The sequence below is a fragment of the Panthera onca genome, chromosome D2, assembly GCF_046562875.1.
Source record: "Panthera onca isolate mPanOnc1 chromosome D2, mPanOnc1 haplotype 2, whole genome shotgun sequence".
Lineage (NCBI taxonomy): Eukaryota > Metazoa > Chordata > Mammalia > Carnivora > Felidae > Panthera > Panthera onca.
In genome coordinates, this window is record NC_138349.1 from 52,434,539 (window position 1) to 52,452,929 (window position 18,391).

The 18,391-nt window shown below is 40.2% G+C and overlaps 1 protein-coding gene across 5 annotated transcripts in view; it reads right to left on the reverse strand.

The window, feature by feature from the left end:
* The window catches only part of KAT6B (lysine acetyltransferase 6B), a 190,277-nt gene that overhangs the window by 116,760 nt on the left and 55,126 nt on the right, over positions 1 to 18,391 (reverse strand). The window lies entirely within an intron of this gene.

Here is an 18,391-nt window from a genome sequence, read left to right on the forward strand (position 1 = left end):
TCTATCAATCAACAACTGACTGCCTATAGCTCACAGAACACTTTTTACTTATTAATTCATTGCCCATTTCTTGACAGTTTCCCTAGAGAGTGAGGCAGGTTTAATTCTGCCATATTCCTGGCCACTGTGGCCTGAGGCAATGATCTCTCACAACAGATGGGCAAAAATCTACCTCATGAAAACATTCTAGACTCCTTAGCATTCATTTTAATGAGCAAAGACATCTATGTTTATGTACTGTCAAAATCCCCATAATAGAAAATTTTTTTCTTAATTGCTTCAGTTTTAGACTATGCCTTTTACTGGAAGTCATCACATTGAGAGAATGCAGGAAATAAATAAGTAAAAATGTATTTGCATTTCTTCAACGGTTAAAAATTTAACTGTGCAAGCAACTCATTTCTTCTCAATTTCTCTATCTAGTAAGTAGAAAGTTAAGTTATAATCCTCAAAAGTTCAGTGAGGGTAGAATCTGTTTAACAATCTAAAATCCTTAGACCATAAAATTACAAAGAGAGGCCACTGCTGTCAGGACCTTGGAAATTACAGTAGACATTATGCGTCATCCCATCCCTCAATTAGTAAGGGAGAAAGAGAAGAGAAATAAAATTGCCTTCACAAATATAAACTTTAAGATCAACACATTCTGAAGAAGAGTAGAACTATGTAGTAACTTTGGGGACGCGAAATAGTTTCCAAGCCTGGACCACTAAGCGCTGGATACATTAACGCAGCTATAGAAAGAAAGTGTCAGACAGCAAGGTGGTCAGTCAGCAGTGGATGCAGAGACTAATGGAGTGGTAGGCAGGATTCTAAGATGGCCTTCTAGAATGTACAACTTCCCGTGAGTGTGAGCAGGACCAGGAGTATGATGGATTTCACTCCCATGATTAGGTTATGTTATATGACCAAGGCGGGGGGGGGGGGGGGGGGGTTGCTGATGTAATTAAGATCCCACATCCACTTATTTTGAGCCCATCAGGAGGGAGATCATCCAGGATGGGCTTGCCTTAATCCAACCGAGGTTTTTTAGAGGACCACAGAATAGAAAGATGGGAAGCATATAAGAGATGGTCAAAATGACCTTGAAGAAACAAAAAGCTATGCAGTAGAGTGGGCCATGTAGCAAGACACCCTCTAGGAGCACAGGGCCTCAGTCTTACAACCACAAGGAACTGATCTCTGCCCATAGTCAGTAAGCTTGGAAAAAGACCCTAACCCTCAGATGAGATCACAGCCCTGAGCTGACATTTTGATCTCAGCTTGGTGAGACCCAGAGCAGAGGACCCAACTAATCCATGCCTGGACTCCTGACCTATGAGGAGTCAGATGTTAAATGTGTTGGTTTTAGCTGCCAACTGTGGTGACTTGTTAACACAGCAACTGAAAACTAATACAGCAAGTCTCCAGATAAGTTGGCAGTGACCATCTAAAAATTGTCCAGGACAGAGGTAAGGCATCCCTGTTGTGAGACAGAAAAACTCCAATCATCTAACTGTTCTGGTTAAATGCCATGCTCACTAATAGAAGCTTGGCTTCCTACACAGGTCTCCCCTCAGGGAGATAATATATTGACCATACAAACTGACTATCTTGGTCCTTGGGACAATTACTCCTCAGGCAAACAAATAAATTTACTGGTCCCCTGACTTCATATATCTATTTCTTTGGCTAGGCTAATGCAAGTCTGTCCCTAAAAGAAAGCTCTACCCTTGATATCCTGAGAAAGTCAGGAATAATCTCACAAAGCTTAGAATCAGCCAGACCCAGAAATATATTCGTTTTCTACTGGCACAGTGGCTTAAAACAAGTCCAGGCAGCCTTGACTAGGTTCTCTGCTTAAGGTCTCAAAGGGCCAAAATAAAGGTTCTGGCTAGGATGGGCTCTTATCTGGAGCCTCTTGGGAAGAATCCACTTCCAAGATAATTTTGGTTTTTGACAGAATTCAGTTCCCAGTGGTTATAGAACTGAGGTCCCTGTTTCTTTCCTGGTTGTCAGCTGGGGGAGTCACATTCAGCTTCTAGAAGCTAACCACATTCTTTGGTACATGTCCCCGCCATGTTCAAAGCCAGCAACAACACACTTAATTGAATCCTACTCATGCTTCTAACCTCTTTCTTCCCAGTAACCAGAACAAACTGTTTTCAATGGGCTTTGTGTGATTAGTTTAGCCAACCTGGATACTTTTGCCATACGAAGTAATGTAATCATGGGAGTGCTACCTCAACACATTCACAGGTTCCACTCAAACTCAAAGGGTTACACAAAAGGCAAGGGTCATTAAAGAGGTCATTCTTAGAATTCTGCCTACCACACCAGACCATGGCAAATCTTTTTAGAGACAGAGACAGAGAGAGAGAGAGAGAGAGAGAGAGAGAGAGAGAGAGAGAGACTGGGAGATGTGGAGAAGTGCTGAGGGAGAAAGGGGGAGAAGAGGGTGGGAATCTTAAGCAGGCTCCCCACTCAGTGTGTAACCCAACGCAGGGCTCAATCCCACGACCCTAGGATCATGACCTGAGCCAAAATCAAGAGTCAGATGCCTAACCAACAGAGCCACCCAGGGACCCCAGACCACGGCAAATCTAGTAAGATAATGAAGGTTAGCCCTGGGAGCATTCCTGAAAGAGAAGAACCAGTCAGCTCCCTACAGAAGATATCTCATATAACACATGGACTGTCAAAAATTGAATTCATCTTAAAGCAGTTAGGGTATTTCCTTTATCAACATACTTTGAGCACACACAGAAATTACATTTAAAAAGAACTAAGCAAAAAGCATAGACCAAACACTGAACAACCACTTACTATGAGGCGCTACGTTAAGCATGGAAATACATACAAAATGAAAATACACACAAGTTAAGCCCTCTCAAAGGGACTGATAAGTAATGCAACTTGAAGAGAAGATAATATAAAATGACTAACGATGCCACACTTAATATAGTCAGAAGTACAAGAATTAATATTCACACCAAACTGCAGGGCTTTTAACACAATGCTCATAGCCAGAAGTATTCCTACAAATGTCACTGGTGACTAATATATATGTAGACCTTTAAAATATTACCAATATGAAAAAATTACCAAATCTTAATTTGGGGAGTATTTAATGCATACACAAATTTTCATGTGTAAACAAGAAAAAATATAAGAAGAAATATACCAAAGTTGTTAGCTAGCTCAATAGTGGGATTATAGCAGGTTTTAATTAAATTACATTTTTATTAATTTTTTAAATGTTCTCATTTTTTTCAATAAGCATGTAGCACTTTTATAACCAGGGGAAAAAAATACATATAGACATATAGTATACACACACACATACACACACACACACACATTTATATTGGGGAAGTCATGGCATTTAGTCCAACGGATGTTTCCTTTAAGCCAAAACCTGTCCTGTGCATAGCCACAGCCCCCTGATCTGGAAAACACAGGCAGTTTTTATATAACACAACATGTTAGTAGAGACCCCATTATCTGAAATCTGAACAAGAAAAACTTGTTAATAGCAGAAACTAGAGCTGAAAGGATATAAGAGAGATGAAACTAATAAGGGCCACAACAAACTGACAGCATGGGGAACAGAAATGATGAATAAACAGATGCTATGAGGTAGAAGAAAAGCTACAGAGTGAAGGAGGAAGCAACACAGGAGAGCAGGGAATAGAGCAAGCCCTGTGCAAAGGAAGGCAAAGACAGAAAGCAGATGGGACTAGAGGAGAATGGATGGGTGGATGGCAGACAGATGGGCAGACAGAGGGATGGATGGACAGGTGGACCTTCGGCCAGAGTTAGCATCTTAAGGCTCTTCCTTTGATTTCTGAGAATTTTCCAGCCCCCACTTTTTAATAAACGATTTTTCATTCCTTTTGACCAAAATGAGTCCAAGTAAAATGACATTAAAAATATTATTTCTATAAGGCTAAAAATTAAAATAAAAGACAAGTGTTTAAAGGTGCTCTAAAAGACAATTTCTTAATTTTGCTTTTATTCTCTTTCTTCCTTCTTTTTTTTTTCTTTTTTTTACTTCTTGTCTAGTTCCTCCCAAAAGCTGGTGGGAACATGGGAATCTCTGAATCTCCCCACCCCCAGCACTCACAAACAGAGCAATCCCAGCCAGAAAAGGATTTGCCTATTAGCCACGCTATCTCCACCAAGACAGCAGCCTTATTAAATTACAACTGTTTGAACAAGGTCAAGCACTCAGAGTTTAATTCAAAGTGTTTCCAGGTATAATGCTGTCAGGTCAACTTAAACAAGCCAACAGAGGCTTGGAGCCTGATTAAATATTAAAACAGAATCTTTCACATCTGTTTTTACCCAAGGATGAAATTACTGTACATCACTTCAACCAGCTCATTAATACACTATACACACATCTTGCCTCAAAGGTTACAGGAATATCAATGCTTTGGAGGCCTGCAGTGAAACCTGCCCACACAGCCAGAAGTGAGGTCACCGCACACTTTACAGGACGTCAATATTTCTTTACAAAATGTGAGAGATAATCAGTTAGACACAGACACATTTTAAATTAAAGGATGAAAACCTCCACGAAGTTAAGCCAGTTGCTTTTGATCTGAACCTTTTAATCATTCATTCAGTTGGCTTTGATAGGTAACTTGATAGCACACGTTGAGCAAAAATTTTGATTCAACAGTAATTATTTTATAAAATGGAGGGTTGCCACATCCAAATAGATGACCATGGTGACTACATTTTTTTAACTTACAAAAGCATGACTATAAAAGGCACATATAAATATTTTAAAGCACAAACATTTGGGACACTAAGAGTATAAACTTTCATGGTGCATTAGTTAAAATAGTAGTTGAAGACTTGCTACTTTAAAAACTCCTATAACAGGGAATGACACCAGACAAACAGTCTAGAATTACTTAAGAGTATTTTTGGTGTCTCCCATACCTGACAGGTGACAGGTATGTGTCCCCTATAACTGAACCCAGTGAACAATTTAAAAACTGCATATGCCATAGACTGTAACTGCTATAATTTGTGGCTGCTATGCACATTTCCTATCTTCCCTTCTATTGATACACAACCCCCTTTCTTCTGGGGAGCGCCACTTCCATTACTGGTCCTGGAGAGGTGTCACTCACGGTGCCCTCCCCACCCCTACTCCCTTGTCCCCAGGCTTCTGGGGACGGTGGCTGGTCTAATGGTTGGGCACATGCCTCAGGCAGGGTGTTTCTATATGCATGCCAGGATAGAAAAGTCTTTGGGGGCTGGAATTGCTCACCTGGCAGGACATATGGGCAGCCATTTTCCCATCCCAAGAAGAGAGCCAAAATGCAAAATGCGTGTAGGGAGGGAGCAGACCTCAAGATGCAGAGAAACAGCCCTGACCACATCCTCTGGACAACAGGAGCCAATTGAGTCTAGTCCACCTCCACTTTCTGTTTTGAATATTAGATGTCTCTAGGTAACTATTAACATGCTATTCTGACCCAAGGCACAGTTAAATCACATGCTTGCTGTACGAAATCCTACTGATCTCTCTTAAGTTCTATAGAACTTCAGCTTCTACATTACCCAGAGATTCTTATTTTGCACTGCTTTCTTACTGTTTCATATGTGTAATTGATTTAAAGTTTTAAATTTCTTATTGCTGTATATTAAAAAGAATATAAAGGCGGCGCCTTAAGTGGCTCAGTCAGTTAAGCATCCAGCTTTTGCTCAGGTCATGATCTCATGATTTGTGGGTTCGAGCTCCTTGTCAGGCTCTGTGCTGACAGTTCCAAGCCTGGAGCCTGCTTCAGATTCTATGTCTCCCTCTCTCTCTGCCCCTCCCCCACTTGTACTCTGTCTCTATCTCTCAGAAATAAACATTAAAAAAAAAAAAAAGAAAAAAGAAATATGAAGGCTTCCTAAACCTAAGGTGTTTTAAATAATGTAGGTAGTTAGTTCAATATAGACTAGAACAAGGATTATACATTCCAGCTATGTAAGAACTGACCAAAAATAAAGAAGCTGGTATTGATGTGTTACTTGTGGACTCTGTTTCACTACAATATTGCCAAACATCATGTGTTAAGGTTTCTTTACAAGAAAACAGACGATCACTCTTCAGGAGTAGAGATCAACTTCATCCCCAAAGAAGTGGTTACAGTGTACAGATTCCTGCATTAAAACCTCTACAATCCAACTTGAAGCTAAGGAAAAATTATTCAAGAGCCATTTGTTGGATCGTGGAATTTTTAAAATCCACTTAGAATGGTGATATATTGTCTAATTTAAGGAATAATTTGGGAGATGAAAAATCAAAGGTTCATTTTTCTCCCCGAAGGTATAATTACATTGGAAAATGAAGGTGACTATTAGTAGAGAATTGCTTCTTTTTTTCTGCCACAGCATATTAAATAGCATTTCAATGGAAAGACCACGGGATATGAAGTCAGGAGACCCAAGCAGGAGTTCTTGCTCTGCCACTGACTGACCATGTGAAGATAAAACAGACAATACACAAAATTTCTCTTGACCCTGTTTTCTTAGCTTCACAAGAGTAATACCCACCTTACCCACTATATAAGTGGGCAGAAGGCCCACTGAGATGAAATCCACTGAATTTCAACATCTAAAAGCAACGCACAGGGACGCCTGGGTGGCTCAGTCAGTTAAGCATCCCACACTTGATTTCTGCTTAGGTCGTGATCTCACATTTCACGTGAGATCAAGCCCCATGTCAGACTCTGTGCTGACAGCACGGAGCCTGCTTGGGATTCTCTCTCCCTCTTTCTCTGTCCCTCCCCCACTTGTACACGTGCTCTTGCTCTCTCTCTCAAAATAAATAAAACATCGTTTCAAAAATAAAAACAATATACAAATAGAAGTAGAAAAATCTAGAATCTAGAAAAAATAAAGTAGTTAATATCATGTGCTATGATCCTAATCCTCTTCCAATTTTATGAGAAAACGAAGCTCAAAGAGATTAATCCCAACTTGTACAAAGTCACAGGGCCGGTACAAGAGACAGGTCCTTTTATGGCCTACAGAGTTCCCCATCAAAGCCCTGCCTCCAGTGACTACAAAACAAGGAAGCTACACACCTCAACTCATGAGGCTCCAAATTCTAGGTCACTCTGCCTGGTTTACAAATACATTTCACATGTACTGAAAAAAGTTGTATAGTAGGTATTATTATTGTCTGTTTTTATTAAACAGTTTATTATTGACAAAGAAAATGTCCAGCAAATATATATAAGGGCCTATTGTGTTTTGTAGAATAAAAAAATTTTAAATGTCTATGCTAGGCTTGGTATAACGGTTAAAAAGCTAATTTAACACAGCAAAAATATCTGCAACTGAATTCTAGCTAACTTCCTATGAAATTTTCAAGTACTAAGAAACAGAATAGTTCATAAATTTTCAATTTTTGGAATCAAAAAAGCAACATAGATTCCTACTTTTAGGTTCATAGTGTTCATTTACTGAAAGTGAACTGTGATGAATACATTTAAATTTTTAATAAGATGTATTTTTTATAGAAAAGCTGACATTTCCTGACTAGTGATTTAAATCATGACGCAAGTTGAAATCATTTAAAAATCAAGTCCATCTCAGATGAAGCTCACTGCTACCACATAAAATAGATGCTCAGTACATCTTTTATATTCTGCAGGATGCAAGCAACATGCCTTGTTACGAGGTAACAGAAAAAAAGAAAGTCTCCAGGTAGTTGTGCCTTACTGGACGTCCCCTGCCCACAAGGCTTAATGGAAGTTAAAGGAACTAATCAACCTAATGGACCAACAGGAAGCTACACATGCCCGTGGGCTGCCACAGCGGGGAGGGGAGCTGCAAAACAATGGCTACTAGACATGGGCCACCACTCTATGTGCACTGCTCTAGGTATACAATCAGATTATTTCCGGAACAGACATTTCATGTCATGCTAAGGTGAGGAGGAGGGGAGCAGGAAGGGCTCCCTGGGATGTGTGCCTGAGTGTGTTGTCTGTGCCTGGGCTTGTTTCAAGGGTGGAGAAGGATGCAGTGAGACCAGGTTAGGCCATGGTATTGTAATAAAAGCATTCAAATACTTAGGAAAAGGCTTTTTGAAATCTTAAACCATTAAACACCAAGTTAATAAAATACAAAGTAATTTGTTTAACAGAACTCCAATACAGCAAAATCTTATACCACACACAAATTCATACTTGGAACGATATAATCAAGCAGAGTAAACCATACTAAATGTAAAGTCAATAAATTCTTTTTTGATTGTTCAGCCCCACCACAACCACCAGAGAAGACTACGAGGAATTTAACAGAAGGAAATTAATCATCATAATACTTTAGTTCAATACTGAGCTACAGTGAAATAATTTGGGCATTAGTACAGTTTATTTGAAATAAGATTTAAAGCAGCACATTTAAATGAAGCAGAATTCATTAAGCAACCTCTCAAAAGGATCATTTCCACTAATTATTGCTTTTATAACAGAGGACAAAAGCAACCCAGTGTAAGTTCATAAAATCCACAATTAGCTGCCAAAATCTTACCAGATAAAATTAAAAGAGAAAGGATATTTAGAAGCACAATTGGTAAAAGTTCTGTTGTTTCTTTAAAAAAAAGCACTTGCCCTTTCTTTCCACCCATAATCATTAAAAGTAGAGATACATCATGTGCCAGATATTATGGTAGATCCTCAGGAATGAAGGAAAAATAAGAGAACACCAAGCTGGATGCTCCAGAAGCTTATAGTGCTGGGGAAGAAGGGAAGAGGGTTATAAAGATCCTCATATTACCTCCAGACAAGTGTTCTAACACAAGCGACATCTAAGAAGTTATGGAGAGAAGGAAGCTGTGACTGACTGGTTGAGTGGAGAATCTCCACATTTGAGCCATGTTTTGTTTTGTTTGTTTACATTCATTTATTTTGAGAGAGACAGAGATAGCTCGAGTGGGGGAGGAACAGAGAGAGAGAGAGAGAGAGAGAGAGAGAGAGAGAGAGAGAGAATCCCAAGCAGGTTCCATGCTGCCAGCTGCAGAGCCCGATGGGGAGCTTGAACCCACAAACGGTGAGATGATGATCTCATCCTGAGCCAAAACCAAGAGTCAGATGCTCAACCGACTGAGCTACCCAGGATGCCTTTGAGCCATGTCTTACAGAAGAAGGAGTCTGAAAAACAAGGTAAAACAAGAGGGGAAGGAAGAAACAAGAGGGGAAGGAAGGCATTCCATAGTCCAAGTAAAAGAAACAACAGTACCAAGGATGAAACAGAGTATTTTAGGGAATCTTTGGGCAGAGGAGGAGTGGGGGATAATAAGGAGGCATGAAGATGGGATGCACAAAGCTGGAGAAATTGATGGAAGCAGGATTATGGAAGAGTATTTCTTTCAGTCAAACTATGGAATTAGTTCAAGCTTTATGCCTTACTCAACGGGGCTTGCTGGGAAGATACTTAAGACCTGATCAAAATCTGTCCTATTATCTCCTAAACTTTTCAGTATTCCAAAGTATTTAACAATTATACTGTTTTAACTGCAATACACACACACACACACGTGTGTGTGTGTGTGTGTGTGTGTGTGTGTATATATATATGATTAAAAGACAAAATGAAAAGGCAACTTAAGAAATGGAAGAAAATATTTTCAAACCATGTATCTGATAAGAGTTAATATCCAGAATATAAAAAGAACTGCTACAACTCAACAACCAAAAATACGATTTTTAAAATGGGCAAAAGACTTGAAAATGGCCAGCATGTACATGAAAAGTAATTCGACATCACTAATCATAATAATAACGCAAACCAAAACCACAATGAGAGAAGCCCTCACATTCATCAGGATGGCCTCTATCAAAAGAACAGAAAATTACAAGTGTTAGTGAGGATGTGGAGAAATTCGAACCCTTGCGTGTTATTGCTGGGAATGTAATTTCCTGTGGCCATTATGGAAAACAATATAGAGGCTTCTCAAACAATTAAAAATAGAATCACCATATGATCTAGCAATCCTACTTCTGGGAATATATCCAAAAGAAATGAAAACAGTATCCTAAAGAGGTATTCGCAACATGTTCATTGCAGCATTATTCACAATAGCCAAGAGGTGGAAGCAACCCAAATGCCCATCAACAGATGAATGAGTAAAGAAACTGTCATATATACACACACTGGAATATTACTCAGCCTTAAAAGAAGAAGGAAATCCTGTCATATGCTACAATATGGATAAACTTTGGGGATATTATGCTAACTTAAATAAGCCAGTCACAAAAAAAACAAATATTGCATGATTCCACTTATGTGAAATACAGTAAAACCTTGGATTGCAGGTAACTTGTTCTGTGACTGTTGCCCAAGATGAGCATACATTTCTAATAAATTTTAACTTGACAAACAAGCAATGAATTGCAGTATGAGTAGTATATGACGCCAAATGTCACATGATCACAACTGAGCCAAAGGTTCTTCTCTCTCTCTCTCTCTCTCTCTCTCACTCACTCACTCGCTGTGGGACTGTGGGTGATCGTCTCCCATGCTCAGATGCTCAGTCTCAAGCAGTGGTGTTTGGCAGAAATCAGTGATTTTTCAGAATGTTGGGAGGTGCCCACAACTGGCACTAGTGTATGTTTTGTAACTTCAAAGCTCCTATGGACAGTCCTTTGCTTTTCCCTACAAGAGTAAGCTGAGAAATGCTTTGCTTCATTCAAGACCAGGGTGTCTACAGATATAGACCCTTTCCACTGCTGCCTTATTGCCAGTTACATTAAATACAATATTTGACAAGAGTTTAATACTGTACTGTAGTCAACATCCATGTGAGAGTATACAATGGCCCCCATGCAGAAGAAGATTCCATTGAGCCAAGAGATAGCAGTGATTTGGTTAGTGATAGTGAAAGTCGTCCTACAGAATAACCCTCCTCTCTCTTTTCTCCCTCACACCAGCCACAAAAGCTTTCAAAGGTAAGGGTTGGTTAATTTATTTTTTTATCTATTGTATTTTCTTTATTATTTTGTATTACATTACAGTATTGTAATCATTTTTATATGAATATTTTTGGGTTGTGGAACAAATCATCTGAGTTTCCATTATTTCTTATGGGGAAATTCGCTTTGATATACAAGTGCTTTGGATTACAAGCATATTTCTGGAATGAATTACGCTCACAAACCAAGGCTTTACTGTATCTATGGTAATCAAACCCATAAAAGTAGAATAGTTAGGGGCGCCTGGCTGGCTCAGTTGGCAGAGCATAATCTTAATCTCAGGATTATAAATTCAAGCCCCACATTTGGTGTCTTTACACTTAAATCCCTTTACTTAAATAAAATATTAAAAATATTTAGAGGTGCCCAGGTGGCTCAGTTGATTAAGCATCTGACTTCAGCTCAAGTCATGATCTCACAGCTCATGAGTTCCAGCCCCCACTGTCAGTGCAGAACCTGCCTGGGATTCTCTCTTTCTTGGCCTCTCTCTCTCTCTGTCTCTCTCTGCCCCTCCCCCACTTGTGCTCTCTCCCAAAATAAAAAAATAAACTAAAAAAAAACTTTTTTAAAAGTAGAATGGTAGTTAAGGGTGTGGAGGAGGGTTGGGGGAGAAGGGATTAGTGTTTAATGGGTAATGAGTTTCAGTTTTACAAGATAAAAAAGTTGTAGAGAACTGTTACACAACAATACACACATAACACTACTATCCTATACTTTTTTTAACATACTGTACTATATGTTTTACACTTTAAAAATGGTTAGAATGGTAAATTTTATGTTATCTTTTTCACAATAAAACAAACAAACCAGTAACAAAAACAAAAAGTTACAATTAAAGGTTACAAAGTTCCAGGCTAATTCATAAAGAGTTCCTAATGTCAATATGGGAAAACAACACGTATTAGCTGTACAGTGAGTTACCAAATTTACAGTGTTCTGTTTAGAGTGAAGTTTCAACTTTTTCTGATGACACAGTAATTACTGGTAAGCTGAATGCCTGAAATCTGCAGGGCACAAAATAAATGAAACTGCACAGAATTACAAAATACAGCTCTAGTCTACTGGTGCTGAGATTGTTGATTGTTCCATCATGGATGGAGTTTTCAGGGTTCAGTAACCTAGAACTACTGAGGGTTAGCTAGAGTTTAAAAAAGAAATCATGACCTTAAATGAATATAGCCAAACTTTCAGGTCCAATCTAGTCTAAATCAAAACCAATTTCATCCAATGTGAAGCTTTTCCCCTGATACCAGTGTAAGGACAGGGCAGGGGTCAGAGAGTGACAGGAGGCAAGTGTGAAGAAAAGGAAACAGAGAAGTCTATCCAATCGTCTGTGGTCCCCTGGCCTGTAAAACAGCTGCCAATTGCAGGAGTTCAAATGCAGGCAATGGGGGCCCTTGGCTTATCTCTCACCACCTCCTCTCAGCTCCTGCCCCTGTAGTTCACCCACAGCTTCTTTCTGCTGGGGTCCTACACAGCTGGCCCGGCAGGCTGTCTTTGTACCAGGTAAAGTCTTTCAAGATGATTCACAGCTGCCCTCCAGGCAGACCTCCTGGCCAGCAGGAAATGTCAAGCATTTGCTGTCCCCTCTCCACACACTAACCTCCCACCCCCCAGGGTAGCTCCAGCCACAACGTTGCTTTCAGTATCTGTGCTCACAAATATCTCCAAACTCCAGGAGAGACACACTACAGTCTCAACAACTCTTCCGTAGGATTCCATTTTAATCCCATACATACCAGCTCAGGCCTCTCTCAAATGACTGGGAGGAGGATAGAGAGAGGGGACTCTCACTTCCCCCAGGGAAGAACACTCTCTACTCCTAGGAGTTCCTTGCATGGAATCCATTTCTAGTCTCCCTGACACAGCCTGGGTTATAGGGTGGAGGGCATAATAGTTGTTAAACCCATTTGGCCACCGCTTGACAAACCCTGCAATGGATGATTCTAGAGTCTCTCTTCAGACAATGTGCGTACTTAACACCTACTGGCAACAGCTTTGGGACCTGGATCAAAATTTTAGACAACAGGAAAACTCCCATTTAACCTGCTGTAATATATCTGTATAATAATAGGAGAGAAAAACCATAAGGACTCCATCAAACTGAGGTACTTTGTTATCAGGTGCCCAAGGTACCTCCATGAGGCCTAAAATTCCTCAGAGGACAATGTGAAATTCAACTCTATTAAAGTCAAATAACAGCACAAACAAGCACAGAAGAAGATATCAACACTACTGAACACAAACCGTTGATTGGAAGGCTGTGTTACCACACAAAAGCTTGGACTGTCTGCCACCCAATGCTGAAAAGTTCTGATTATGTGCACAAAGGTGGTTAGAGGTATCAGTGCAAAATATACAAAAGTAAAGGCTAGGCCCATGTTCAAGTAAGACTATGCAGGAAGGAAATCTTGGTAATTTTACTAATAACTCTGCCACTAACTGTCTCTGCATTTTAGAACTTTCTCTCCCGATTCAAACTCCAGGGTAAGAGCAGTCAGAGGGCTGGGCCTAAGTAGTGAACCCACGCCATAACTCCTAGGAGGCGAGAACAGGAAACCCTCATTTTAATGAGGTAGTGCGGGACAAGCTGAGGGCGAAGTACAGGGTAACAGCACCTCCCCCCGCCCAGGCGGGATATGTGTGATATTCCTCGGACACTCCTGGCTGGCTGCCCAAGAGTAGGGGAAAGGGAAGAAAGCAGATGGTTGACTGATAGAGATCACAGTCATGCAAGACAGGAGTCTCCTTCAGTTTACGGATAACTTAGTAAACATAACTTAGTAAACGGCAACAAAAAGGCAATCTTATCCGTAGCCTAATCTCCAGAAACCTATAGACTCTGTTTCCTGGAGCCCTAATATCACCCTCATCAAGATGTAAGGGGGTTTAAGTGCTTATGTGGGAAACACAGGCAAATGAAAAATTAAATTCCCTTACTGCCTACAGCTCATCGACAAGTCCTTGAAACAGGCAGTGACCTTCCTCTAGGAGCTCAGCTGCCTCAATGATGACACTTCGCTTTTGCTAGGGGCAAAAGGGGATCTTGGCTTAACATTATCCTGACCCCCCAGGATCCTGTGAGTCTCCTTAAACACATAAAAATTCCTTTGCAAGCCTCCTTTATCTTTAACCCCCAATTATATGTTGGTAATTATACTCCAAGCATATGGCCTGGTAATACATCTGAAGGGTCTCATGACTGAGGTTTTACTAAACAGTAATAAATGGTGTTTTTCTAACAACAGCTAGTCTCTCAAGGTCCTGGAAACCTTGCTTCCAAAATTCCTTAGAGACTTATGCTGTCCTTAACCACCGCCCCCCCCAACCTTAAGGTATATAAGCAGCCCCTCTTCACAACCCCAGTGCAGGTCTTTCTGCCCGTGGGTCCTGTCCCCGTGCTTTAATAAAATCACTTTTGCACCAAAGATGTCTTCAAGAATTCTTTCTTGGCTGTCAGATCCAAACCCCACCATCACCCCAAAGCCCCATCAATTTGACTTACACCGGCTTCCAAGCAGAAGGTAAACCCTACCACAGCCCACCAGTATGCAACCTATAGTGGACATCTTTAAAGAACTCAGAATATAAGTCAAAACAAAACAATACTGGCAATGATAAACAATGTTATTTCTGGCAGTCCACATTACATGCCAATATCATTTTATCTAAAAAATAATTTATAAAAGCATATTACCACCACAGTCTGCCATCATCAGTCAGAGTTAAAAAATGAAAGCTCCCAGAAGGGCTAAGATCATTAATGCAATCCTGATAACAAAGACACGAGGAGATTATTTAATTTTTTATGTCATATCATGTTAATTGTCATGTTTAAATTTGTAAATTGTTGCTTGTTTAAAAATCCATTTGTTAAAATAATAAATAATGCATGTTGTAACATATTAGTAAAATTACTATTTTTTAAAGCATCACAGGCACAGATGAGTAAGCATTTCAGTGCAACTGCTCATACCATTCAGGGAAAAACAAGAGGATCTGATTAAGTTACATCATGGCAAAAAAAAGCAAGTTGCTACCACATTTCCCTACTGCAAACTGACCCTCTACATTTCAGATTCCTAAGGTCAGCTCAGCTCAGCAAGGCACCTGGGGAGCCCAAGCCAGAATCCAGAAAGGAGGCTCCCTACCCAAAGCAGCGCTTGAAGTAGTAGCATCAGCTAACATGGAGGTTGAGCTGGCAATGGAAAGGTGGCCAGGTTTAAAAGAAGGCTGTAAGGAATTGCCAGGACAAAAGATTTTCCAGATCATGGTAGAGCAAAGGGAATATGGATCACAGCTTTGCTTAAACAATGTTCACCCATTTTTATCTCTCACTAACTTTACTCTGTACATCTTTCATGTTCAATGTCACCTCTTCATGCAGGAGTCCGTTCTTCACTTTCATTTAGGCAGGGGTAAATACTAGCATCTCCTTTGAAAGTGAAGTGGTTATTTGCAAATGCAGGCAGGCAGAGAGAAAAACCAAAGTTTGTAGTACGTGCAAGAAACTCCTATGTTCCATATACTGTTAACATAAAATTCAAACCTATATCATAAACCCTTAGAAAATGAACTTGAAGTGACTGAATTAAATAAAAGCTAAACCAGTGATGTTACAAAAATACCTGGTAACCCAAAGATTAAATGTAAAACATGAGCCTACTGAGTCAAGGTCAAACTCCTAAACCTGACATTCTCAGCTCTCTGTGATCTGGTCATAAGCTACCTGTTTAAATCTTACTTCCTACTGCTTCCCTTTTATATACCTGTTCTATATGCCCGTTTGTGTGCCTGTACCAAGGAAACTGTACTGCTCACACAGTTGCTCATATTCTCCTTTGTGCCTCCGTTCACAGTGGTGAGCCCTCCTTCCTTTCCTTTGCATCCCTCCTTAAAAATCCAAATTCTACTACCCCAAATGACACCTTGGCCAAGAAGTCTTCCTGGATTTTCCAGCGACTGCTCTTTCCTTCCTCTGGCTCCCACAGCTCTGGCTGTTCTCTTATAATAGACTACACTCTGTACCTTTTTAATAGGCACCTTTGTTTATAACATCACTATTAAACTTTCAGTGTGTATCTTCACAACACAGCTCTCACTTATGGGGAGACACCCATACAATACCCTGTTTACACAGAAGGATCCCAGGGTCCAGCCTTCAGGGCACAACACACCAAACCCCTCACCTATGGCAGGTCATCTTCTACCTGCTTTGTTACACCTCGCAGATATAAAAACCCATTTAACTACTTTGGCTCTTCCCCACTAAGGTTCAGTTCTCTACCAAGACAATCCATTCTCCTTTCAATGTCGTTGGTAATGCTCCTTCGTTTGGCCTATCTTCTGCCTCACCATACAATTTCCTCATCCAAACAGTGGATGGGATACCACCGACTGGGTTTGCCAGAGGGAAGCCCCAATAGGTAGATGGGGAACCCTGCAGTAATTACCCCTGGCTAACCAGGCACCACCTTGTAGATTGAAACCTTCAGCCTCTTCACATAGACAGTGGAGGTTAAGATGGAGCACTGGCCCTGGGCTCTAGAGTCTTGTTCCCCCTTGGACCTCAGCACACAATTCTCTCTCATTGAATCTTAAAGCTACTTAGCTTTTTAATGGAGCTGAACAATCTCTTAGCTGTCTGGGCCTTAAAGTTCTCAGAGGAAGCTCAGTATCAAGTATAAGGTCAGAGGTAGAGAGATATGGCTCAGAGAAGGGAATTCATTTTCACTGTTAAAAAATTTTTTTTCAAATAATACATATGATACAGGTGAAGTCAAGTGTCTATTGACATCTCCTCAATCCCATCTCAGTCCTTCCTAAGAGTCCTTTATCAATGCATTTATGTATCGTTGGCCACTAAATCTAATCTTATCACTTAGAATATACATTATGCTTCACCAAGAAAGAAAAAAAGTTAACTATTAAACCATGCCACCACTTGTTAGATATACTGATTTTAGAAATGTTGACATGTGAAAAACATGCTTTACAATCCATGAAAAGCATGGATTGAATTGAAATGATTTTATACAGAGATTTCATATGCACAACACATACAGAATCTATAAAATACAATACATATAGAAATATATCTAGTTTTGCAAGTTTTTTTTTTTACATGAATGTGGTATTTCTATAATTTATTTTTCTCAGTAAAAATATATCAGGGGGAGTTTCCCACATCAGCTGCCTACCAATCTACATTTTTTTTAGGTGTTGCATAATATTCCATATGCTGGCTATACCACCATGTATTTAATTATTCCATATTTTAACTATTACTAACAATGATGGGATGAGAGTGTACACATGTGTATATTGCTAGACACAGAATTACTGAATCAAAGATACCTGGCCTTATTTACATAAATAGTGCCAAGCTGCCCTCCCAAAAAGGTCTGAACAAATACATTCACCATATATAAATGATACCCATTTTCCTCAGTTATCAAAACAGATTATTAATCTTTTTAATTTCTGCCAATCTAATGGGAGAAAATAATATCGCATTGTTTTGCAGAAGGCTCCTTATATTCTCTGTATTTATCCTTTGTCTATTACACATGGCCTATTTTCTCCCAGTCTCCCATTTATCTTTTAATTATATTTGCATTTTTGTCTTTAGTGATACAGACATTCCAAATCTTTAAAAAGTCAAATTTACCCATCTTTTCTCATCTGTACTCGGGATTACCTTACTTTTGGAAATATTTTCTTCTAATAGTTAACCCATTCTTTGCAAGCTCCACTGATGTTCTGGCCTGACAGTGCTTGGGGTACTCTCACAACTCATACACTGGAAAATTTCTACAATTATCCCCAGCCCACCTCTGAAAGGGGCAGGTGCCAGTCAGTGCTCTGCCAGCCTGTGGGCACTATTTCAGGAAGGACTAGCCAGTTCCCTTCCTTACTGTCTGAAGCAGAAGCTTAACCCATTCCAGGCAATGTGCGCCAACCCATTCCAGGCTACATGTGCCAGCCTAGCCAGGCTGACATCATGGCTCAAGGCCAGACACCAAGGACCAAGCACACAGAGAGGCAAGCATCCCACTATTCATGGCTGAGATCCTGAGCCAATAGTGTCTGGTCACTCGTGTGAAGACTGTTAACCCATCTCCCCATTTTCTCTCAGTCTCAGATATAAGAGACTGCCTGCAGAACTACTGTATCCCTGACCTGGCAAAAACAAACCCCAGAGCATTGGGTAACTCTGCTGACTTGATCCTGACAGGCCCAGCTGCCAAGACACAGTCCACGTGACACAAGTCCCCTGTTCCAGGGAGCAGAGGGGAAAAGGAGGGCTCTTCTCCTTCTCCATCTGCACCATAAGATCAGATCAATAATTCCTCTGTGTCCAGCTCACCACTGTTTACACAGTCTCCCTTTCTTAATCTATAACCTACTGCTCCAGCCTGTCT